This window comes from Pelmatolapia mariae, linkage group LG16_19 (genome assembly GCF_036321145.2).
Source record: "Pelmatolapia mariae isolate MD_Pm_ZW linkage group LG16_19, Pm_UMD_F_2, whole genome shotgun sequence".
NCBI classification, from domain to species: Eukaryota; Metazoa; Chordata; class Actinopteri; order Cichliformes; family Cichlidae; genus Pelmatolapia; species Pelmatolapia mariae.
This window is the reverse complement of record NC_086241.1, coordinates 25,265,724-25,291,237: the sequence shown is the minus strand read 5'-3', so window position 1 is coordinate 25,291,237 and position 25,514 is coordinate 25,265,724. Positions and strand designations below refer to the sequence as shown.

The window sequence follows — 25,514 nt, the reverse complement described above, 5'->3', positions numbered from 1 at the left end:
CTGGGGATTTATTTTTGTCAGTGGAGTCAAATGGTAAGTTACAATTTGTGCATTTTGTCATACTGGAAACACCTCAGATTATATTGTAATTTAATAGCTCTGTAGAACAAATGATATAAAGATTGTAGTGTCAGGGTACTTCTTAAGAAGTAATATGGCACTATTGATGATCACATGCAGGTGGCATAAACTAAATATTCAGACGTGTTACCAACAAATGATTCATTAACAAAAGCAATGGAGCAGACTGTTTAGGTTCTTGTGGTTGTAATAACATCCATAACTGCAAGTTTGTCATTAATTTATTTTCACAGGTCTAGATGATCACATTTGACTTTGTCATTTAAATGAGGTGGACTTGCAAACTTTGCGCTCTTTGGGGTAAATTGCTGTCCACTACATATACACAGAATCTGCACAGTATTTCAGATCTAAAAAGGGAGTATGTAATGGACTTGCTGGCTTTAATGTAAAAAGCCTGTTGTGTAACTTTAATGAGGCAGTTGGACTAAAACAGTATTGCTCATTAAGGTAAACATCTGAGGAATAAGGAAACTGTTACTTGTCCTTTTACTCAGTGTTCTTTTAATCGCACGTTTACTAAAGTTTTACATCACATAAGTCATTTTCACAATCATTCTACTTTAAAAGATTTCAAGACAGAGCTTATTGTTCTCTGAACTTCCTTGTTTGCTGAACGGCAGGTAAAGTGCATCTTTTTGTTTGTTTGCTTTTGTGTGTTTGTGTTTTCTCTAATGGGCCTCAGATGACTGTTTGCTTAAATTTGGGTCTCAAAGAATCTTTTTTTAATTCTGCCTGTACTCTCCACCCCTCTTCTTCTATTGCTCAGGTTGAAGCAGAATTTGCCCGTCTTACATCTGTTGACCTGAAAGGGTTCCTTTTTGCTGTGCTTGACCATTATGGAGAGGTTCGTGGAGCTGTACAAAATCAAGAGCGGCATAGAAAGGCTAACTAGGCTCATAAGATGCTTCGGAGATGATGTAAGTGTTCAACTGCGAAATCTAATCCTTTGTTTAAGTTTTAGGTTATCCAGTTCAACTGATGAACTCATTGAAAGAAAGCTGATAAGTAAAGTCTGTCATCATATTTCACAACTGGACATTTAGTGTGGTAACTTTTACAGAATCTATGTATATTGGTGGTAGGTTGGATATCATATTCTACTTGAATGTCCTGATAAGCCTGATTCAAAATCTCCAATGATAATCATATATTGATGGAATTATGCATCAAAAAGCTGTGAATTTGGAGCTGTCTACATGCTTCATAAACACTGTTTAAAAAGTGTTTTTGTTTTCTTTTTGACTTCTTTGACCAGAGCCCTACACAAAGGAAGAGGACAGAGGACCTCATTTTCTAAAGGAAGATCCCTCACACACTTTCAAGACTGTGAAGGTTAGCATTGTTTCTTTTAGTAAATTTAATAATGACAGCACCACAGTGGATTTTAAATTAAAAAGTACATGTGTACTTTTTCCTCACCAAATGTATTATTACAAGATCTTTGACACTGGATTTGGTCTGGGTTTCAGAGAAACTAACTGGCAAGCTAGCATTGATATTATTAGTGTCTTGTGTTTATTCATGTCTTCACCAGGGTCTTTGACATTTCGCTGCTGTACTGTTCACTTCAGCTTTACGTTTGATTTCTCACATTGTATATTGTAATGGCAGAGATATTAGGATATTTAAGGGGCTGCAGTGGCTGCTACAGCTGTGGGGGGCAATACTTTGGTGAAATGTCCTGGACCCTGGAAAAGAGACTGTGTAGACTGGGTAAGCAATTAAAGGTTACTGGCCGAGAGTCATTGGGCAGCTGGGTAAAGGTGGATGTTGATATTCAGTGCCAATTATGCAACCTGTTCAGCCATGTCTATATGCTCTTTTTTCATGCTGTTAATATAGGGGGAAAAAATAAACTTTAATCAATAAACTGATTAAAGAAGCATTGTCTATGGAGCCATAATCTGATCCTGTAGTGTAGCTGCAGTTTGCACATTTCATGTATTCTCAGCCAGATTTGGTTTAGAGCACAGCCAATATTTAGCATAAGTAGATTTAAATTCACACACTGGTGATGGCAAGCTACATTGTAGCCACAGCCACCCTGGGGCGCACTGACAGAGGCGAGGCTGCCGGACACTGGCACCACCGGGCCCTCTGACCACCACCAGTAGGCAACAGGTGAAGTGTCTTGCCCAAGGACACAACGACTGAAACTGTCGGAGCCAGGGCTCGAACCGGCAACCTTCCAATTATAAGACGAACTGTCAACTCTTGAGTCACGATTCAGTCATCCACCCATGTGTGTGAATGACTGAATGTGTAAAGCACTTTGGAGTCCTTAGGGGACTAGTAAAGCACTATACAAATACAGGCCATTTACCATTTAAATTGAAAATTTTGTTTGAATTCTGCAATTGAAGACATGCTCAGTTATTTATGAACATGGTCTTTGTTTAAAGCAAGAAATGGATTTGTAACATGGGGGTGCATATCTCATTCTGAAAAAACTTTAACAACTAATAAGTGTTACCCAAAGCCAATCACCATCATCCAAAGCATCAGTATGGCTCTTCTTTGGAAAGACATGAATTGTTAAGCACACGGGATATTGTGTAATTGTAATTGTGTAATTTTTTTTTTTTTTTTGTCTTTGAACCCTTTTATAGCCGACAGGTATTGAAGACACGTTTTCTAAGAGGATGAAAGTTGGCATTGCGATGGTGAAAGAAGAAGACATCGATGTGTTGGTTGTCCTTGAGGCAGCAGTAATCCTGTCTAATCTGAGGGATGTCTCAAGTGCCATTTCCATGCTGATGGGCCTTCTTTTTGCCCTCAACATACACTATCCAAAGGAACTTAAGGACATCTTTGAAGTCATTCAGAACATCCTAATGAACATTGGTGGAAGGCAGTGCATCTCACTAGTGCATGGTCTAAGAAACAGACTCTTGCAGAAAGCCATGCAGAACTGTAATTGTATGATCCTTAGTGTTAAGGACAGTTTTTATTTTACTGTTTGTTTTTTTATTCTTGCAAGTTCTCATTCTCACTTTTGTATGTCACTAAATGACTACACTTTACATTCCAGATTAGACAATTACTCATTTGTTCATGGTTTAAGAAACTTATGTGAACAACAATATAATGCTGGACTTTGCAGATGCTTATCTCATGCAAGTCAGTAGTTTTTCCTTTGTTTTGCAATTGAGCAGACTCAAACTAATGTTTCTGAAATATCCATATTATCAAATGTTTCAGAAGCATGCAGCACTCATTTTCAGAGATATTGGTTCTGTGGAATTTGTTGCAATTGTAAACGAAGACAAATACAAGAGTTTGATGTCTTAGTTGTTATAAACTGATCTTTACTGTCACTTATCAAAGGTTTTGTACTATTTTAATATTTCAAGTTTTATGCTAACAGGTGTGACTGAGCACAATGAAGTTTAAAAATTTTGTAAATGTAAAGAATAACTTTTCTAAAATAGCAAGTGTCCCGTTGATACATTACATTAATGCAGACTTTATGTTGTTACTTCACAAGAATCACTACTGCTCCTAGAGTATTGGTCAGAATTTCATCTTCACCCAAACTGGGCTCAAGACCAAGTTCAAATTTATTGTTTCACAGGGAGCAGCCTTTGAGTTTTGATGGATTGTGAGCCTGATGAGCTACGTCACTGATTTTTCTGTTTCTCAGATGACTAAGATGGCACAATAAATGGTGAATGTTGGGTGCTCATGAGTAATTGTCTTGTCATGTTCTTAAAACAAACTTTCTGTATGAAATGATCAGATAGACTTTAATGGAATCTGTGGGGTTTTATTTTTTTTCTGTAAACAACAGAAAATTAATTTAAAGGAATGTAGATATTTAAACCTGAGATCTAAGATAAACCTAACAGGTAGTTTTGCTGAAATGGATGTTAGAAAGCCAAAAAAAACCAAAACAAAACTTAAGATGTTTAATACACATTTTTCTTTACATCCAGTCAATCAACTCTGATAATTAAAATGAAACTGATTTACAAGTTCACTCAGCTACCTTAAGGAGCTCAGTTAATTAATAATCTTAAATCAACTTAGCTAACAGATTATGTTAGTTAAGCTAAAATAGATTCCTAAGTTAAAAGAACTACTAAAGTATTTGAATTAACTAAAAAACCCAAGTCAACTGAACTAGGACAAGAGTTTAAACAATAGATTATTTTAATTTAGCTGAAAGGGTTTTCCCAAGTAAAGATGACAATTAAAGGAGTTGAACTGACTAATAAATCTCAGTCAACTAAACTAAGATGAAAGTTTAGACAACATGTGATTTTTCATTAAGATAACAATTGGTTGTGTTATAAGAACAAACTCTATTTCTTGACTTAACTTAAAATTTTAAGGCAGCCCTTTACCTCATATTTTTAAGTTGAAACAACAAGTTATATTTTACAGTGTACTTTTTTTCCAAAACCAGTTACTTTGGCTTCAAACTTGTAAAAGGCGTTTATCATTCTCTTTTAGCATTAGCAAATGGTTTAGAAAATATTAGAAAATTACTGAGTAAAACTATTAAACTTAAACAAATGTTATTTTTATATCCCGCTGTCATCTCTTTCCATAATTTGAGTTGTAATACTCTTGAAAATATGACAGCTTTATGATTGTATAAGAATTCAGACAGAGAATCTCCTATATAATTCTATCCTATCTAATACCCCTATCTAATTAGCTTGTTTCCCATCACTTTTGGTCTGTATTAGGGAACTGAAAGTTCCTCAGAAAAAAAGTTCAACTTTTGTTTCTTTTTATATTAATCAACAATTACTGTGATAAGTTTTGTTCCCCTAAAGTTGATAAGAGAAGAAATTGAAACTAATGAAGCATTCACAGTTTAAATGTCCTGTGCTGCACAGCTGACCATCTCAGGAATAACTGACATTCTAACAAACGATGGAGGACATTTATATGAATGCTGAATATGACAAATTTGACAATGCAAAATACTGCACAGGTAAGAAAGCGAACAAACAACAACAACAAAAAAAACCCACCCAAAAACCAAAGTAGACATACTTTTATCATCAGTCATTACTATTTTCCACTTCATTAGTGTTTGTGTTTATTTCTCTTTTCAGGTCCAAGGAAGTATAAGAGGAGTTTCCATTCAGGTGTGATTCTCTGTTTGGGCCTGCTGAGTTTTTTCCTGCTAATTGGACTCATCACCCTTGGTGTTTACTGTGAGTCTGATTCTACATATTTGGTTCTAACACTCATGAGCCCACATATGAACAGAATAAAATATCTCAAACTTTATATTTTGGATGGTTTCAGACCATGTTGAACGAACTGTGACACACACACACACACACACACACACACACACACACACACACACACACACACACACACACACACACACACACACACACACACACACACACACAGAGATACCCTCCCATACAGTACACCAGCATAAATTTCAGCTTAAGAACCTTTTTCATTGCCTACAGGCAAATTTGAAATACTTTAGTTTTGGTCTAAAAACTATAAAATGAATGCATAAGGGTTTTTTTTGTGTCTCAAAAACATGCATCTCCAATTATTTTAGTTTTTGATTCAGCTGCAGATGTCTCAGCAATGAGTAGTAAACTTTCTTCCATGACTGAGGAGAGAGACCTTCTTAAGGCAAATCTGTCCACTACCAGAATCAAACTGGTAGAGAGACCTTCTGCAGGCCAACCTCACTGAAAAGACAAATGAGTTGGAACGGCTTCAGAGTGAGTCTGTGTATTTCCTGTTGAAATGTATTACTTGTGTGTCTTTGTAAAAGTTAATAATCAAAAGCAATGATTCACTTTCCAGGTATTGTGATAAGTCCTTTTCTCTTTATGTCTTAATGAGTTGAAATCAGCCAAAGGTTATCAGTCGAAGTTAAATAAATTATATAAAAAAATACTTAAATATAATTATAAACCACTTCTGTACAAAAATACAATGGATGATTTAAATATGCAGGAAATGTATTATTTTATAGAGTTGTAAAATGTATTTAATGGCAATGACTAACTTTTAAACTTCAGGAATCAACAAGTGGACGTTCATGTACTTTTAGAATTTTTTCTTTAAATTTTTATATTTAAATCCAAAATTTTGAGGATAAAATTCAAATTCTGGTGAATGAAGTTAAAATACTATTTCAGGAATAATGATGAAATGCCAGAATAAAGCCGTCATTTTCAGTCAAACTGTTACTGTCATTGCATGGCTGGCTCTTCCTTACGGTGGGTCATGCTTGAAAGTCTCATTACCTCACCACTCTTCCGGCACACTCCAAGCCGGAAAAATAGCTGGTGCATTGAATGTGTGGAATGTGGGAGCATCTGACAGAGAATTGTGGGTGTGGTTTGTGGCCCAGCTGCAGGAGAGGGGTGAAGCAGTGGGTTCAGGGTGTGGTGTCAGGGGATGCTTTAGAAATGACCCGCAACTCATCAATGCAATACATCAATGTGCTCCAATACTTTAACAACTCTATAAAGAGGCAGAAAATACTTTAATCATGTATTAAAATGTTATAGATTAAACATGATATCTGTGGGCAATCTTATGAAAAATAATCATTACACCGAAGACAACAATATTACAGTGGCAGAAGACACACAGAAAGAAAGGACGCATTGACCCTGAAGGACAAGGAGGCAGTGTCATACATCTTCTTATGTTATGACACAATCCACTTTATCTCTTGATTTCCCAGCAAGAATTGTGTCCTTCAAGTTTTCCTGTTGTTTGTTTAACTTATAAAAGCAGAACTAATATTCTTCATTGATATACAGTAGATTAAGTGCTATAACTTTCATCATACTGAATAAACTCAAGCAACACGTGTTACAGTCAGCAAGTAAATGGACTGTGCATAGACCTTTGTGATTATGCCTGGAGGATTCCAGTTAATTAAACCGAGGTCAAATGAGAATTGTTATAGGGTTCATTCCTAAAAGCTCATTTATTAACTTGCCTAAATATTACTTGTTTTTAATTTAATTTTCTTCCAGATAAAGCATGCCCTGCCGGATGGAGCAGGTTCAGCTATAGCTGCTATCTTCTTTTGGAAAGATCTGGTTCCTGGGATGTGGCCAGAAAGGACTGCAGAGACAGAGGAGCAGATCTGGTGGTTATTGACAGCCCAGAGGATCAGTTAAAGTGTGTATGTGTGTGTGTTATCGTGTTTGAAAATTAATAATGATGTTTAAATTCCTGTTTTTTTTTTAATTTACGTTCTCATTCCTGAGAACGTAAAAAATGAGAACGTTTTTATCTGTTCACCTCACATATTTGTTTTTTTTTTTACATGAACAGATACAATAATACACACACCCATACCCACACATACATTAAAATAAAAATTTAAAAAAAGGGGCCGGGGGGGTGGGGGGGGCTGGATCATTTTAATCAGCTGGTAAAATGTTCAGTGACTTGCAACAGTTTACAAAACCAAAAAGAAACTGAAGGTGGCTTTGAAGATTTCCAAAGGAGTAAGATACAACGTCTTGCCAAAAGTGATGTAAAGGCTAATATTTTGAAGTGTATAGCGTTAGTTAGGCCAGTATTAACTGGAAGCCCGAAAATAGCTAAAAAAGGGTTCATGCAGACTCGGATCTCAAGAAACTTGTAAAGAATAACTGAATACTGGCTCCAGAAGCCATGGAGTCTTGGGCACATATTTCCTCTTTTTTGAGTTCTTTGCCCTCCTGAAGAGGAGTTATTCCTTTTTTATCTTTTCATTGACTTTTCCCAATGTTGAATAAAAATGTGAAGAAATGAAGTCTTATTAGGCTAAGAATGTGGGTATTTAATTCTTTTTTTTTTTTTTTTTTTTTTTTTTTTTTTACAAATTTACTGAATTTTCAGAGGAGTCTGAAATAAAAAATTTTATAAACGTGAAAATTTGATCGGAACAACAACCTGTCAGTGGAAGAAAAGGTAGAAGAATAAGGACTCTGCTGAAGAATGCAGTTTAACGTTGCATAGAAAAGCTCTTCCTATGTTATATTGCAAGAGAGCATTTGCTATGAGGTGGATAGTAGTGATGTGTGATACCACTAATTTCCTTTCTGATTCGATACCAAGTAAAATTCAGGGTGTTATCGACAATACTGATCCGATACCGATACTCTGTACAAAAACGTAATGTTTTATTGTATTTCAAATTATAGCTTCATAATGATTACAGTACATCAGACTACTTGTACTTATTGCTTAATAATGCAGAATTATCATATAGAAATAAAAAACCTGAAGTTGTGCGCTATTTGAACATGTTGCCTGCCTGCAGCACTAAAGGACTCCGCGAGAGACGTCTGTCTCGCCCTATCAGCACCTGTCCCTCTCCTCTCCTCCTCTTCAGTTCGCCTCAACATAAGCTCGTCATATTCTGTGATATGATTTACTCTGAGGTGTTTGACGAGGTTAGTGGTGTTGCCACAACACCTCACTGTCTTGCCACACGTATCGGCTGTTTGTGGAGGTAAAATACGTCCACACCGTTTCCGCTCATCCATTGTTGTGAGTGCGCACGCGAAGGGGCTGCGACACATTTATACAGCCGTATTTCACAAATGACTATGCTACGTTTACACTCCAGGCAAAAGTGCATCGAATCCGACTTTTCTGACCCTATGCGACCCATATCCAATCATGGTATGACAGTTTGAACAGCACAAATCCGATATTTTCAAATCCTATATAAGTCACTTTCGTATTGGGTACTGAATCCAATACATATCTGATGTTTTGGAAAGTGACTGCTTTGTGCGTTGTGTGTGACGTCTTCTTTTGCGCATGCGGGCCGCTTTGAGGGCCGTGAACGGTTCACACTAGAGCGCTTTTGCTGTCACATTTTATTTGTAGTGTGAACAACCAGACAAAAAAATCGGATTTGATCAAAAAATTGGAATTGAGCATTAAGACCTGCAGTGTGAACGTAGCCTTTCAAGTTAGACGATCCGAATGATATAGTTTCTTTCCACTGTGTTCATGTTAATGATAAACTACAAATTTACCCCAAATGACTAAAATATTTTAATATGAGAATTGATTCTAGATCATAAATAACTGGTATCAGAGGAATCGATATTTCAATATTGATCTGCACACGACATGGTGAAAGGAAGTCCAATGATTCAAAGGCGGATAAGCATCTCTAGCTAAGGGGCAGGACTGACAGAAAGTTTGATGATTTGTAGCACTGTTTTGTTTTTTTGCATTATGTTTTGTTTCAACAGTATATGATTTTTGTTTCTGATAATCTACATATTTTTGTTCCTGCCATGTTATGTATTTTTTTCAAGTTTGGCTATCATGTGAAAAACATTTAACAAATTTAAAACCTGCTCTTAAATTCAACATCTGAATGTTAATTTACAGACACAAACGAACAATACATACAACAACATGAACAGTGACAGAAAACCTTAACAACAGATTTGGTTGCAATGCATTATTCAGTTTTGAAAGGCAAACAAAAAAAAAATTAAAAAAATCATGAGAAAAGAATTAAAGTATTTTGCTGTGTGAGCTGTTGGGAAATATATGTTAAGCAATGAGGAAAAATGTTGCAGAAGGAATATGTAAAGCAAATTAGAAAAATCTGGTGCTGGTTTGGGCTTTTTAAAAGATATGCTTTGATAAAACTGGGAAAAACTGCAAAGACATAAATTGTGATTTACAACTAAAAAAAACAAAACAACAACTCTATTTTAAACAGACTGCCCTCTCAAATATTACCACAACAGAAGTTTGGATTGGTTTGAATGACAAAGAACAGGAGGGAACATGGAAATGGGTAGATGGAACTCCGCTGACTCTGATGTAAGTCTTCACTTTGGTTCAGTTTACCTTTGAAACATTTCCAAAAGATATTTGTTAGATCCATAGATACATAAAGATATAACCACACTGTTAAGCTTATATATCAGTGGGCTAAGCCAAACTGCAAAACCAAAAGCTTAAAGATGTATGCTAATGACTTGTTTTGGCCACATGGGAGAAAAACAACTTTTTATAGTCCAGTCATGATATCTTTGCAATCTGGACAGTGTTTGGCCAACTGCATACTTTTTGTAGGCCTGTTTAACACCATGTCCTGAAACTCACCCCCAACCAAAAAACACCATTTGTCAGTTGTCTTCTACTTTTGTGTCTGAAATTTTGCAATCCTAATGTACACAGTGTATATCAAGGCTGTTGACGGAAAATTTGGCTGACAAACCCCCACACCCACACCAAGTGTCTTCATTTTTTTCTTACTAATAATAACACAATGTTGTCACAGACCTGCTGGGAACTGGGAAGAAGATCAACCTGATAATGGTGGTGGAAGTTCACACTGGGGTGAAGAGGACTGTGTACATGTCAGAACTGATACAAAGAAGTCTTGGAATGATCGCTCGTGTTCAACTTCTTTTAAGTGGATCTGTGAAAAACCACCATAAAAACAGTATTCAGTTTCTTGAAGTTGATATTTTCATGGTCTTGGGTCTTTGACCCAGTGTTTTGAGTTTTGTTGTTGATTCGTTCTTTTGCATTTAAGAGATGTTTTTTACGTACATGATCTCTATGGTTTGCTCCGAGTTCAGTATTTCCTAGTACTTCTGAGTTTTGTTTGTTTGTAAGTTCCATTTTGTGTCCTAGTCTGGTCTTTGTGTTTTTTGTCCTGAGTATCCCTTGTCTTTAGTCTATCATTGTCTTCTGTCTGTGTCAAGTTAGTATGTCTTTGTCCTACAGTCAGTATTAGTCACTTCCTGTTTGCAACAAAAGAACCTGGAAAACTCATTTACAATGAGTGTTTTCTCGTACTTGCGGCAGTTTTTCTGCTATCGCATCCTCAGCTCAGTGCCCCGCCTTCCTCCAAGTCCCAGTGTCACTGAAATAGGGAGAGGATGATTAGTGCATTGGATCCAGCTGCTCATGTCTCATTAGTCAGATTCTGTTCAGTTGTGTTCCCTGGTGTTTCCCATCTCCCTGATTACCTGGTTTGTATATAATGTCTGAGTCCTTTGTTCTTTGTCATGTTCTCTCTCTTGCTGTGTGCCCAATGAGTTCCCTGTTGCCTCCTTAGTGCCTTTTCTTTAGTTACTAGTTTCTGTGTAGCAATGATTTAGTTTTGTATTGTGAGTTTTCAGCTATAATTCACTAGTTCAGCAACTGATAGAAAATTAATTCATGCAACACTCTTGTAGAGTAAACTGAGGACAAGCATCTTTCTCTGTCTGTCCTTCTCAGTCTATGTTATGTCTTACTCTCTGCTATCTGTTATTTAAGTACTATTATATTTCTGTTCTAGTTCGCTGTGTAACTGTAAACAGATTTATTTTGACACATATCTGTTCCCAGAATAAATTTGTATTGGGGAGGAGATGTGTACAAAAGGCTCATTGAAACTGCCACAGCGAGCATAGACTTCTGCAGTCTATATGATGTTGCTCCTTTGCAAGTGATTAAACGCCTTAAACTCACTGCCCTGTGTCTCATCTTATAATAAAATGTTTCTGACAGCAATAAACCTACTTTTGAGTTTTAGGTCCTGCTTTTCTACCTTGCCTGCTGTTTTTCTTACTGTCCGAACTTCTTTCCACTAATTTCCGTAATTTATGGTTTCACCAGTATCGGCTAACGCCAGGTCTTCAAGCAATCTTCAGGGGTGAAGATTGCTTGTGTTCTCTCCAAGCCAGAAAATAGAGAGAAAGAAAATAGAGACTTTGGTTTCTGATAGTATAGAATAGAATAGAATAGAATAGCCTTTTATTGTCATTCTACATGTACAATGAAATTATGAGATTTCCACGCCAACTGTGCAGGAGTTAAAAAAAAATAGTAAAGACATCAAGAATAAATGGCAAACAGAAGAAATATATACAGTCAAGACGAACATATACAAAACAATAGAGAGGAAGTAGTGCAAAAACACTTCTGTGTCTGGGTGCAGAGTTTTATGTGAGTGGCCTGAGTGATGAGGGTTACTCAGACCATGGCTCAAACTCATGGGGTGGGTTGGCAGCACTGGGATGTGTGGGATAGTGTTTGTTAAGTGTCCGAATAGGAAAGAAGCTGTTAGTGGGTCTGGAGGTGTGGGACCTGATTGACCTGAGGCGTCGACCAGAGGGCAGCCGGTCAAACAGGTGGTGGGCAGGGTGCAAGGGGTCACATGTGATGTCTGTGCCTCCTGAAGTCCATTATGAGTTCTTTTGTTTTAAGATGTTCAGCTTCAGGTTATTTTTTGAGCACCAGCAGGACAGAAAGACTTTTTTGTGTTCCTGAGTCTGAGTGTTTAATTTTCTGCTGCTGACGCTGGCCTTTAGAGAGCCTCCTTTGTCGCTGACCCCCTGAAGTTCTCTGTCTCTGCCAGCACCAGAGGGTGCATTCCAGCTCCAAGGTTGCTTTTTCTCTTCCTCTGGTTCCTTGGTCGACCCTCTGATTGATTTTACCTCATCTGTCTTGTGCCATGGCCTGGCTGGCACCCTGAACTGATACATCTCCTCTGTTTTGCCCCTTGGCCACATCAAATCATTAGACTGCTTGTGTGTTTTTGCTTGGATTTTGTTATTTGTTTTTTTTTTATCCATAACTCATCTAAGAGGATGTGAAAATTAATTGTTGATAATCCTAAAAGATGGCAGTACAATAACAGACATAGTAATGCAAAACCGGGATGCTGTAATCTTTGAACACACTTTGATCTATTAATATAGCTCATTATCTTAGCTTAGATAGAGTAGATAGAGTATAATATTCTCTTATTTTCCAGACAAGGTACCTTATGACAAAATCCAGATTTACAGCAGCATAAGTTCATAGTTCAGCTGTGCTGATGCTGAAAACTCTGAACGAACAGTAGCAAAAAGTATTATTTGATCACCTGCTGAATTTGTACGTTTGTTCATTTCTTTGTAAGTGAAAAATCTTTCATTTATGTGTTTTTTTTAATTTAATAGAGACATATAATATCAATGAATGATGAAGAAAAAAATGGTAGATGAAAGTTAGAAATTGATTTGCCATTAATATGTCATATGGCAGCTGGACAGGCGGTATGGTTATGAAGATTTCATCTTCATCTGTGGATGGCTCTGCCCAACATGGTTGGTGCGATCACCAACCAATCAGGATGGCGGAATGAGATAAATGCTTCTGGGGAATATGCAGGGAGGCGCATCCCATATTGAGACATTGAAACGAATACTAGGAATGAGAACGTTAAATAAACCAGCTGTGATACCGGTGATTGTTCTTAGTCTGTTGTTTTTATAGTTACCATCTCGACTTTTGTTTCTGTCATTTGAGGTCATCACATTTTTTATTTTACAATTTATACATGTTATAAGCACAAAAGAGCACCTTTCAGTTTTTTTTTTATTTTGCCTCGTGAATTATTGCTTGACATATATATTTTTTGCTATAATCTTTTGTTTGTTAAAGGTCTAGTGTTGACCACAAAAAGAGACTTACTGTGACAGTACAGTCATTTCTGAAAAACCTCTGTGTGCATCTGATGGTTAAAAATGTAAAAAAAAAAACCAAACCAAACATTTCAATTCATTCAGGGTTTTTGTATTCAAAGTAGAAAATAATATTAAATGGTGGATTTGAATGAGTATCCCAGTGCAATTTTAGGCACTATATGGGTAAAAAAATTTTTTGCTTTTAGATGTTATTTAAACATATCGTGACATATATCATTAATCATGATATAGCCAAAATATATTGTGATATTAGATTTTCCTCATATCACCCAGCCCTAGATGCAAGGTGTTAGAAGTTCATAAGCCCAGCATTCATTTTTCCATGTATGCAAAACTGACTGAAAAGTTCCCTTCATGGTACAAAAAGTACCATTTTGGTCGACGGTGGGACACTGATTCCTATGGGTTTTTTTCTATTGCCTTTTGTTAATGTCATAATCAATTTTAGATTAATACTCACACATGTCCAATTAAAAAATGACAGAATTATAATATATGATATATAACTGTGTAATATAGGATACAAAGGTATCGATGCCCTTTAAGGCACCAAATTCCTGCTCTAAAATTATGCTTGGTTTGAACGTTTCCCCAAGGCCAGCTCAACAACAGGTTTGACACACTGGACCAAGGCAAGTCTAGAATTCTTTGAACCAAGGGTGTAGATTTGGTTTTGGCATTGGTGGGGACGGATGATTCAACCACCAAACCCTGCCCCGTTTCTTTTTTTTTTTCCTTTTTGTCTTTGCTTCTTGATAAAAAAAAGGAGAAATATGCTTGCCTACATATGCTTTTCTACATGCTTTTAAACCATTTAAAATTACAATTCATAGTTTTATATGTGAATTATATAATGTTAAATTACTATTAAACAAATGACTGACTAAGTATTTTAGACTTTAGTTTACTTCAGCCATATTCCATATAAATCAGGTATCATACAAAAATAAAAATAGCTTCAAATACAGCAATGAACCACCAAGTCATCATCCAATTTCAACTGTGATCTTGTATCACCATTACTCTCTGAGCTTTGTGTTGGTTCTTCTGTCACCTGACAAATAGGACATACATGACAATAAGAATAAAATGTGTAGCTGCTTCAGTGTTTCTGTCAATTTGTGCAGATCTTGACTCATCAGTAATGTTTGTAGGGTGAGTGCATTTTTAAAACTATTTATGCAAACTGCACTACAAGGTGGAATATTTGCAAAATCATGACTACCTCGTGATATTTTGTCTCAAAAATTAACCCTATGAACATAGCTGGACTGGCCATCGGGCATACCGGGCATTTGCCCGGTGGGCCGATGGTGATTTTTCATTTTTATGGGCCGATGGGGTTTTTTTTTTCTTCGTTATAAACTAGGTATAAACACTGAAAGGTGGTGGATTGGCCAGATGCTGGGAGATGTGTAAAAATAACTCAATTGTTTGGTGGTGGCTATTGCGGAGCTTCTACAGATTCAGTAACATTAGCAAGTGGTGGAGGCCAGCAGATGCAACACGCTTGCAGGTGGATGACGGAAAGGCAGGAGGAGCAGAGACCCGAGGCGGTGAACTGAACTTCAGGTAAGAAGTTATGACCTGCAGTCTATCTGGGTCAGATATAAACCAAGTTTAGGTGGAGTTTATTTTCGTTATGCTGACTTTTTACAGTCAGTTACAATAACTCGTGTCTATACTGCTGGGCGGGTGCTATGATATTATTGATGTTGAACTTGTTTTATCTTATTTATAAGGTTAGTTATAACCTTATAAATTTTTTACCGTCCCGTAAAAAATGGAATCGTCTCGTATTCAGAGAAAATATTGCGCGTTTCGTATTGAGGTGAAAAGGACCACAGTTTGTCCCGTACTTCAGCTACAATGAAAAAGACACAAAGCTGGAGTTATTCTGTGTCTTTGCTGCACAGCTGCCTCTTCTCCTCTCATTCTCTCCCCCTCCCTCTCCTGTTTCTACTTCAATCATGAAACTAATCAGTGATCAGCTGATCGGCTTTTCTCTCTTGTTTGTTTATCGCTCTGAATCTTACAACAAACATTTTCATCTGATGTAAAATGTATAGAAATCCATTATTGGATGTCATGGTCCTGGGCCATGTTGGCCCAGTATTCTTAGTTTTCATGTATTTTTGTATTTTGTTCCTTATTTAGGCCATGCTTCCTGGGTTGCTCTGTTACGTTGTTCCTTATGTGTTTTCCCCTTGTGACTCTTACCCCCTGTGTGCCCCTCTGTGTATCTGTGAGCCCTCGTCTCTCCTTGTGTTTTATTCCATGTTTTCCCCAGCCCGTTATGTCTGTGCTCTCCCCGTGCTCTCTCTCCTCCTGTCTGAACCTCCGTGTACTTCCTGTTTTACTTTGACAGTCTCCCGTCAGTGTTGCATTTACTCCTGCCGTGTCTTGTTATGATTATCAGTGTCACCTGTGTTCCCCGTGTGCTCCCACTTCCCTCGTTAACCCTCTGTGTATTTATGTCTGCGTCGCCCTCAGTTCTGTGTCGCGTTCTCCCTCATTCATGGCCATGTGTTTCTCTGTGTGCTAGTGTATTGTTTCCCAGTGTAGTTTCTTATCAGTTTGTTTCACCGTTTCCCTCCAGCAATAAAGCTGTGTTTTGAGTTTGTTCCTGCCTCTGTGAGCTTGCGTTTGGGTCCACTTCCTGCCTGCCACACAGCCGAATCATGACAATTGTACATAGTATTTTTTTTAGGGTCCCATCATAATTTCTTCAGAAGTAGCTAAGTACTGTTTATGATGCCAGTATTTTCCCACATTTTCTAGATACTGTACCAGTACTGTGTGTAAAATGCCATCAAAAAATTAATGAAGTTTTTCTTTCTCATCTGTCTTTCTATCTCCTTTCACTTTTTAAAGGTTGCCATGTTAGAAAAAATATTTTGCCCTACCATGCTGTTTATTAATGTGGCAAATGAATGGTTTATGAAAATATATCTAAATCTGTCATCAGTAATCAGTAATGATCATGTCTCACCTCTAGTCTTCTCTGTCTTACTTTCAGGTTTTCACCATGTGTTGTAGATAGTTCAGGAGGTTAACTCGACCAAGCAGTCTACTTTCGGGTACTGTTTAGAATACCAGAATAGGGAGGATGGTGTAGGTTTAAGTTTAATAAATTGATACATATATACCAACAAGACAGTGTACATCAGCCAAAATGTCACGTTCACTTCCAAATGGCGGACTTCCTGTTGGGTTTAGGACATGGCCATAATAGACTTTTTTGTGCGTCTCCTAACGTTAGATATGTGTGCCACCTTTCATACATGCAAGTCATACCCATCTCGGGGGCTCGCGTTTTTCATTTTTCTAGGTGGCGCTACTGAGCCAATTTTCCCTGGACATGTCTACGGACATTAAAATACGTAAATTTTCACCAGGCCTGACGCGTGTGCAAAATTTCATGAGTTTTTGAGCATGTTTAGGCCCTCAAAAGGCCGATTCATTTGCCGTAATAATAATAATAATAATAATAATAATAATAATAATAATTAAAGCTGCAAGCAGCGTTATGAGGGCCCTCGCACCCCGCCGCGTCGAGCCACGCCCAACACCTACACCCAGCATGTCCGATCTGATGTCACATTGATGGAATTCATGCATTTAACCACCAGCTAACATTTCATCTCATTTAATCATGATTATAGTCATCCCACTAGGTGGCGCTCTAACCATTACTGACAAATGGCATAACAAACATTTCCGAGCTCGAGTCTCATCATGCCTGCGACGTTTGGGAGAGATTGGACATTGTGTTTTTGAGTGACAGCAGATTACTGCTTTTTGGCGAGTGATTGAAACTCCACGTGCCGCCATGACCACCCCATTTCCCTGAACGTAAAAAGCTTCGCAATTTAACATCACAAAGGTCTTTAGATTCCACACACTGGAGATTGCGTCAATCTGATGAAATCCCTTGGAGGAGTTCGTCAAAGTACGGTGCCTGAAAAGAGGGGAAAATGTCGCCAAATTTAGACATTTATTTTAAAATGGCTGACTTCCTGTTGGATTTGGGATATTGCTCCAAGAGACTTTTTTGTACATCCTGATATCTTCCATAAGCCTACCAGGTTTCAGACTCATAGACAAAACACAGAGCAGGGGCTGATGTTTTGAAATTTTGTAGGGGGCGCTGTGGAGCCATTTTGCGCTATTCAATGAAAATGATCACATAACAAGAACACACTCATCACATTGGAGGGGTGCGCCAAATTTCAAGACTTCTTAAACTTTCCAAGCCCCTCAAAAGCCACTTCATATTTCATGGTGAACTGCATTGCCACCAGGGTGCGCCATTCGGTTTAAAGTCAAAATTTTCACACTGAAGCATCATGAGGGACTGATGGTGATATTCACCGCTTTTGAGGTGGCCACGATGAACCTGTGAAAATCAGTACAGCAAAATGAAAGACATGACATTTCCTGTTGCCACTAGGTGGCGCTCTGCGTTTTCCTAACAATGGGCACATCAATCTGTTCAGGGCGGGGCTGACATCACGCCTGTAAAGTCTGGTACTGATCAGACTGGATTTCATTGAGTTATACTAATTTGTTTCTTCATGGCGAGACATCAAAGTTCGCCATGCTGCAGGGGTCACACCCTTTCGCGAAAATTCATAGTTTTCACTGTAACCCAAGACCAACTCCTTAAGGCTTTCCTGGAGAAATTTGAGGCTGCAAATCTCACCCATCACAATACTGTACCCCAAAGTGTAAAACATGACATTTCCTGTTCCCACTAGGTGGCGCTCTCCTTGGTGTCAAATATGGCAGTTGAAATATGTTCAGGGCTGGAGCCCTATCATATGTGTGCTCTTTGGTCCAGATCAGACAATGTATGACAGAATGAGAGGCAATAAGATTTTCATGGCGAGTCATCGAAATTCGCCGTGGCGCCACGGCCTCACAGTATCGTGAAAACTCAAAAGCTCCGCAATTTAACATGGCCCAGGTGTGTAGTTGACACTGACCAAAGATGAAGCTTATACGACCAAATCCCAAGGAGGAGTTCGAAAAAGTTCGAGGCATGGAAATCGCAAAATTAGGGTCAAAATGTCACGTTCACTTCCAAATGGCGGACTTCCTGTTGGGTTTAGGACATGGCCATAATAGACTTTTTTGTGCGTCTCCTAACGTTAGATATGTGTGCCAACTTTCATACATGCAAGTCATACCCATCTCGGGGGCTCGCGTTTTTCATTTTTCTAGGTGGCGCTACTGAGCCAATTTTCCCTGGACATGTCTACGGACATTAAAATACGTAAATTTTCACCAGGCCTGACGCGTGTGCAAAATTTCATGAGTTTTTGAGCATGTTTAGGCCCTCAAAAGGCCGATTCATTTGCCGTAATAATAATAATAATAATAATGATAATAATAAGAAACGGAGCAGATACAATAGGGCCTTCGCACTTTTGTGCTCGGGCCCTAATAATAAGAAACGGAGCAGATACAATAGGGCCTTCGCACTTTTGTGCTCGGGCCCTAATTAGAAATGCTACTCTGAGACTGAGATAACTAACAGTGCTGCCTGTTGTGCAGTTAGTTTCCCAAACACGTTATTCATGGTTACATACAATTTTAGACTGATGTGGGCCAAAGCCTAGCATAGCCTGTAACGTTATGATGACGGACACATTTTATGAGTGAACTTGACTTTAAGTGACTTACAGGTTTCTTTGAAAAATACTTTCTTATATCCAGGTTCCTCCTTTGTGCTGCCGTCCTCCTCTCCTCCTTGCAGGTCCTCGCACTGCAGGCTTGCCGCTGCTAAAACTAAACAGAGCTCCCTGAAAGGCACAGCCAATCACATTGGCCATATTTGTCACATGAGGTAGGACTCCAGTAGAGAATGTAATTTAACTCTTTCTGCACCACTAGGTGAATGAGACGTTGACAGATTGTTTTTTTTTCTTTCTATCAGGTTTGTTTTTCTTTACTCGAAGAGATCAAATTATTGGTGGGGACAATTCAATAATCGCTGGATATTGGTGGGGACATGTCCCTTCCGTCCATGCCAAATCTACGCCCTTGCTTTGAATTCTTCAGTGCCAAGAGCAATTCCTCGCTTTACTCACTTTGAACATGCGCAGGATTTGTCAACATGTCTGTCAAAAAGTCAAAAGGCTTCTAGATGGAACCAGCGAATAGATGAGCTACTCTGATATTACCACCTACGATTGAGTGTGGTCAGATCTCGGCTAACATGTCAGAAATACCTATTCCACAGATAGCTGTCATCCTCACCTCAAATCAGTCCAAAACCAAGAGATTTATCAAAAGACTTCAATTCTGCTTTTGCTTGGGAGACACTGTAAGAGAGTTTTATGCTCACCGCATGGCCATGTCACACAGCAGTGCAGACCAAAAAACGATGTTGCAACTGCTGGGACACTCCACCAGTCGATTTGTGTAACTGGATTAATTTGCACTGTAGCTGTTGTAGCTTGATTGAAAACACAAGTGTACAATCAAAGCAAAGTTCTCTGGTTTTGACTTCTTCTCTTTCTATATCAGCTTCTGTGGTAGTATAGTCTGAGTGGTGATATCATTCGGGAGAATACTGCAGCAGCTTTGTGCGCCTTAACGGGGGCCAATGCGGAGGGTATGTGAGTGCCCTAAGAGTTCATCAGTTGAGACAGCAGGTTCACAGGCCACACAATGCCCTATTCACAATAAAATGCATTTGAGCTGGGCTGTCATTCGAAAACTCTGCCTTGGGAATCTTCAGAAACAGCAAGTCAGCACCTTGTATTACAGACTGGACAGCTTTCCCACATCACACCATGCAACAGCTTCATGGAATTAAAGGAGAAATTCTGCTGCAGTTTCAAGGACCAAGGACACTGTGTCATTAGCTCATACAAATTATTTAATTCAATTCAGTTTTATTTATATTGCGTGAAATCACAACAGCATCTGCTTCAAGGAGCTTTATGTTGTAAGGTAAAAACCCAACCATAATGGAGAAAAAACCCCAACAATCACACAACTCCATATGAGCAAGGAGGACTATTCCACTGAGTAATCAATTTTTTTTCTTTTCTGTTGTTTCCTTCCTAATTCCACCACTAGGTTTTCTAGTTTTGTTTCCTCTCTCTACACCACAACCACCATTTATACTGTAATTCTTGAGTCATTTGGTAACCCTTCATTATTACCTAGAACCTGTCTCAGCTACTCCCTGAATTCTTCGTAATATTCATACGTTTTCAGCTTCCACCATTTAAATCTGGCCTCTGTCTTCACTCGCTTCCTCTAATTGATTTCCAAAGTCACCTTGCAGTCTCCTATCTCTTTCAGATTTTTTTTAAATTGTGTGCACCTTCCTCCACTGTTATATATGTGTGTTACCCGGTGTTTATTCGTCTTCTCTGTTGTGCAAAATCAACTATTTGTACTTCTGTATTCTTTTCCATTCTCCCTTCGTGCTTGAATTTTAGTGCACTAGAAAAACCTTGGTGTGGTTTGCAGCAGCAAAAATAGTGTCATCAAAACTATGTGACTAAGTTTCCACCTGTGTTTTGCAAAATGTGCAACTTTGTTGACTTTTTAAAACCCGGTGCGGGAGGGAGGACCATATTTAAGGGTTTAAATGTCTCTTAAGCAGAAAAAAAACTATTAAACTTGAACAAATGTTATTTTTATAAACCCCTGTCAAATATTTCTATCATTTGATTAATATTACTCTTCAAAATATGACAGCTTTATGATTGTATAACGATTCACATGAAGAATCTTCTAATTCCCACAAAGTGTGAGCTTGTTTCCCATCACTTTTGGTTTGTATTAGGGAACTGAAAGTTCCTCAGAAAAAAAATCCACTTTTGTTTCTTTTCACATCGCCCAGCTATTACTGTGATAAGTTTCGTTCCCCTAAAGTTGATAAGAGAAGAAATTGAAACTAATGAAGCATTCACAGTTTAAATGTCCTGTGCTGCAGAGCTGACCATCTCAGGAATAACTGGCATTCTAACAAATGATGGAGGAAATTTATATGAATGCTGAATATGACAAATTTGACAATGCAAAAAACTGCACAGGTAAGAAACAGACAACAACAACAAAAAAAGTAGACACATTTTTATCATCAGTCATTACTATTTTCCACTTCATTAGTGTTTGTATTTGTTTCTCTTTTCAGGTCCAAGGAAGTATAAGAGGAGTTTCCATTCAGGTGTGATTCTCTGTTTGGGCCTGCTGAGTTTTTTCCTGCTAATTGGACTCATCACCCTTGGTGTTTACTGTGAGTCTGATTCTTCATAATTTATTCTAACACTCATGAGCCCACATATGAACAGAAAAAAATGTCTTGAACTTTGTATTTTGGATGGTTTCAGACCATGTTGAATGAACTGTGACACACACACACACACACACACACACACACACACATACTCTCCCGTAGAGTACACTATCATACATTTCAGTTTAAGAACATTTTTAATTGCCTACAGGCAAATTTGAAATACTTTAGTTTTGGTCTAAAAACTATAAAATGAATGCACAAGCTTTTTTCTGTGTCTCAAAAACATGCATCTCCAATTATTTTAGTTCGTGATTCAGCTGCAAATGTCTCAGCCATGAGTAGTAAACTTTCTTCCATGACCGAGGAGAGAGACCTTCTTAAGGCAAATCTGTCCACTACCGGAAACAAACTTTCCTCCATGACTGAGGAGAGAGACCTTCTTAAGGCAAATCTGTCCACTACCAGAAACAAACTTTCCTCCATGACTGAGGAGAGAGACCTTCTGCAGGCCAACCTCACTGTAAAGACAAATGAGTTGGAACGGCTTCAGAGTTTGTCAAAGCAGAGTGAGTCCGTGTATTTCCTGTTGAAATTACTTGTGTGTGTTTGTAAAAGTTAATAATGAAAAGCAATGATTCACTTTCCAGGTATTGTGAAAAGTCCTTGTCTCTTTCTGCCTTAAGGAGTTTAATTTTTGAATTTTTATATTTAAATCTAAAAATTTGAGGATAAAGTTGAAATTCTGGTGAATGAAGTTGAAATACTATTTCAAGAATAATGATGAAATGCCAGAATAAAGCTGTTATTTTCAGTCAAGCTGTTACTGTCATTGCATGGCTGCCTCTTCCTTATGGTGGCTCATGCTGGAAAGTCTCGTTACCTCACCACTCTTAATGCAGACCTCAGAACAGTTAAGGCATTGTTCATAACACAGATTCACAACAAAGACACTCAAATAATCAAGACTTTTTTTCTTTTCAACATCAATTTAAGACAAATATCAAATAGTTTTCTACTTTTATCAAAATCATACTGACTTTGGAAAGAGTACTACACAAAAAGAAAAGACATCTAGTTTAAAATCAAAACAACTACTATCTAAGTATTTGAACAACTAGAAAAAGCACCTGCTATCACAACTAGAGATTTACCAGGTAAAACACAAATGCTCTGGCAAGAGGGAACCGGGATGTCAGGTCAGGATGGAGATATCATAATCCCCACACTCCGAGACTGACACTCCAGGCCCCAAGAACAACCGGTGCATTCAAGGTGTGGAATGTGAGAGCACCTTCAAGAGAACAGTGTGTGTGGTTTGTGGCCCAGCTGCAGGGGAGGGGTGGAGCAATGGGTTTAGGCGTGCTGTCAGGTAGGCTGACCAACGCAGCTGGTCTCCATCATCTAATCATGCCTTTCCTACTTGAGTAGGTCAGCGGGACCTGACAAGAGAGCTGTGTGGTGTGTGCCAAGCTGAAGCTGGAAAGCCGTACAGACGAAAGGAACAAGAAACACACTGCAAATAAACATTTGCAAACTTGCAATGCTATGTGCGTCAGGTCCTTTTGTGTTACAAGAAGATCATGGTTATCGAGGAAACCTGGACCCTCAGTGCCTCAGTGGCTAATTACCAATAGTATGTGAAGTACTCTCCAAAAGTCTATTAGAAAATGTGAATTTAGCATTACGCATAATGCCTACTGTAACCATCACTGAAACCACACAGAGTTAGACAGATAGACAGAAGTTAGCCCACTATGAGAACAGCTGAAAGGAGTGATGAAGAGAGGGGTTCCTAAGAAGTACAACTAGGTGTCCATACCTGACTAAAAACTGCGTGCCAAGCAAAGACTCACAGTCTTGGCTAACTGTTAGAAAAAAAGCAGTAACTCAATACGGCAAGACCAGACTGACCAACCTTTGCACCGCTTGGATTAACTGCAAGAAAGCCAATAAACTCAATGCCTCACACATGGATCTTATAATGCCCAGAACCAGGACCCTAAGAGCCTTCATCAGCAATTCAGTGGAGATGTGGAGAACAACACCACAGGCCAACTTCAAGCAAACTGTACAAGTCATCATCAAGTGTGAGATTTACCAAAGAGATGCTCTGACTCCACTGCTATTCTGCATAGGCTTGAACCCCCACATTGAGATCATTAACAAGACTGGCTACAGATACTGACTACAGAATGTTAGCCACCTCTACACAGATGACATCAACCTATATGTCAGGAGTGAACAAGACACTGATTCACTGAACCGAACCACTAGGATCTACAACAATAACACTGGAATGTCATTCAGACTGGGGAAGTGTAGTCGGAAGGTAACAAAGAGAGGGAAGGTAGTTAGAAATGAGGGGATTGCACTACCAGAAGTCAATGTTGCAGACATTGTGGACCGCTACAAGTACCTGAGAATCCCACAGGAAAATGGGAACCACGAAGAGGCCTCTTGGAAAACAGCAACCAAATACCTGCAGAGAGTAAGGCTTGTCCTGAGGAGTCAGCTGAACAGGAAGAACAAGATATAAGCAATCAAACCTATGCCCTGCTGGTTGTCAGATACCCTTCTGGGATAATAAATTGGCCACAGGAGGAGATGCAAATGGAGAGTCCTCTTTATACACAGGGTTCAGTGCTAGGACCAATTCTGTTTACATTATACATGCTTTCCTTAGGCAGTATCATTAGAAAGCATAGCATGCATTTTCATGGCTATGCGTATGACACCCGACTTTATCTATCCATGAAGCCAGATAACACATACCAATTAGTTAACCTGCAGGAATGTCTTAAAGACATAAAGACCTGGATGACCTCTAATTTTTCTCCGTCTAAATTCAGATAAAACTGAGGTTATTGTCCTTGGCCCTAAAAAGATTAAAAATATGATAGCTAACCAAATGTTTACTCTGGATGGCATTACTTTTGTCTCCAGTAACACTGTGAGGAACCTTGGAGTGATTTTTGACCAGGATATGTCCTTCAATCCACATATTAATTAAATATGCAGGACTGCTTTTTCCAATAGTAAGGCTGAAAAATGGGTGAAAAGTGTGGTGTGTAACACTGGTAACTTGGATCTGTCACACCCTTCATTATCAAAATGAGCACACAAACAATTTGGTACTAGTGCTTTCACAATTTTATTTTATGACACAATTTGCTTTATCTTGATTCTCCAGCAGGAAATGTGATGTTTTGTTGATCTAACTGACAAAATATGTTAATATAAAACGAATTTATATTAACATAATAAGTACTTTTAATAAGTAGTAAAACTACTGTTTGATGTTTCTTGTTTGATGTTTCTTCCAGAAAAAACATGTCTCACAGGATGGACCATATTCAGTGGTAGTTGTTATTTCCTCTCTGTAAGCTCTGGTAACTGGGGTGAAGCTAGACAGGACTGTAGAGGCAAATGGGGCAGATCTGGTGGTGATAAAGAACTCTGAAGAACAGGTACAGTATGTATATATACACTACGGTCAAATGTTTTAGAACACACATTTTTTCTAGTTGTTTATTAAAATTAGGCTAGTTAATGTCTCATTGTAGTCTGAAATGAAAGCATAGCACAAATAAGCAATTGAGTTAAAAAAGAAATCACAGAATCAATTTATAGACCAAAATGTATTCTAAAGTCTAAACTCATCAAAGTAGCCACATTTGGCAGATACAACAGTTGAACACACCCATGTAGGGCTG

At 38.3% G+C, this 25,514-nt stretch overlaps 1 long non-coding RNA gene across 1 annotated transcript; it reads left to right on the top strand.

Annotated features, from left to right (window-relative positions):
• The first annotated feature begins 855 nt into the window (after nt 1-855).
• Nucleotides 856-3,116, top strand: LOC134646406 (uncharacterized). Its single transcript, XR_010096666.1, has 3 exons — nt 856-1,001; nt 1,340-1,416; nt 2,694-3,116. It is a non-coding gene; the product is annotated as an uncharacterized LOC134646406 (long non-coding RNA).
• Nucleotides 3,117-25,514: the final 22,398 nt, after the last annotated feature.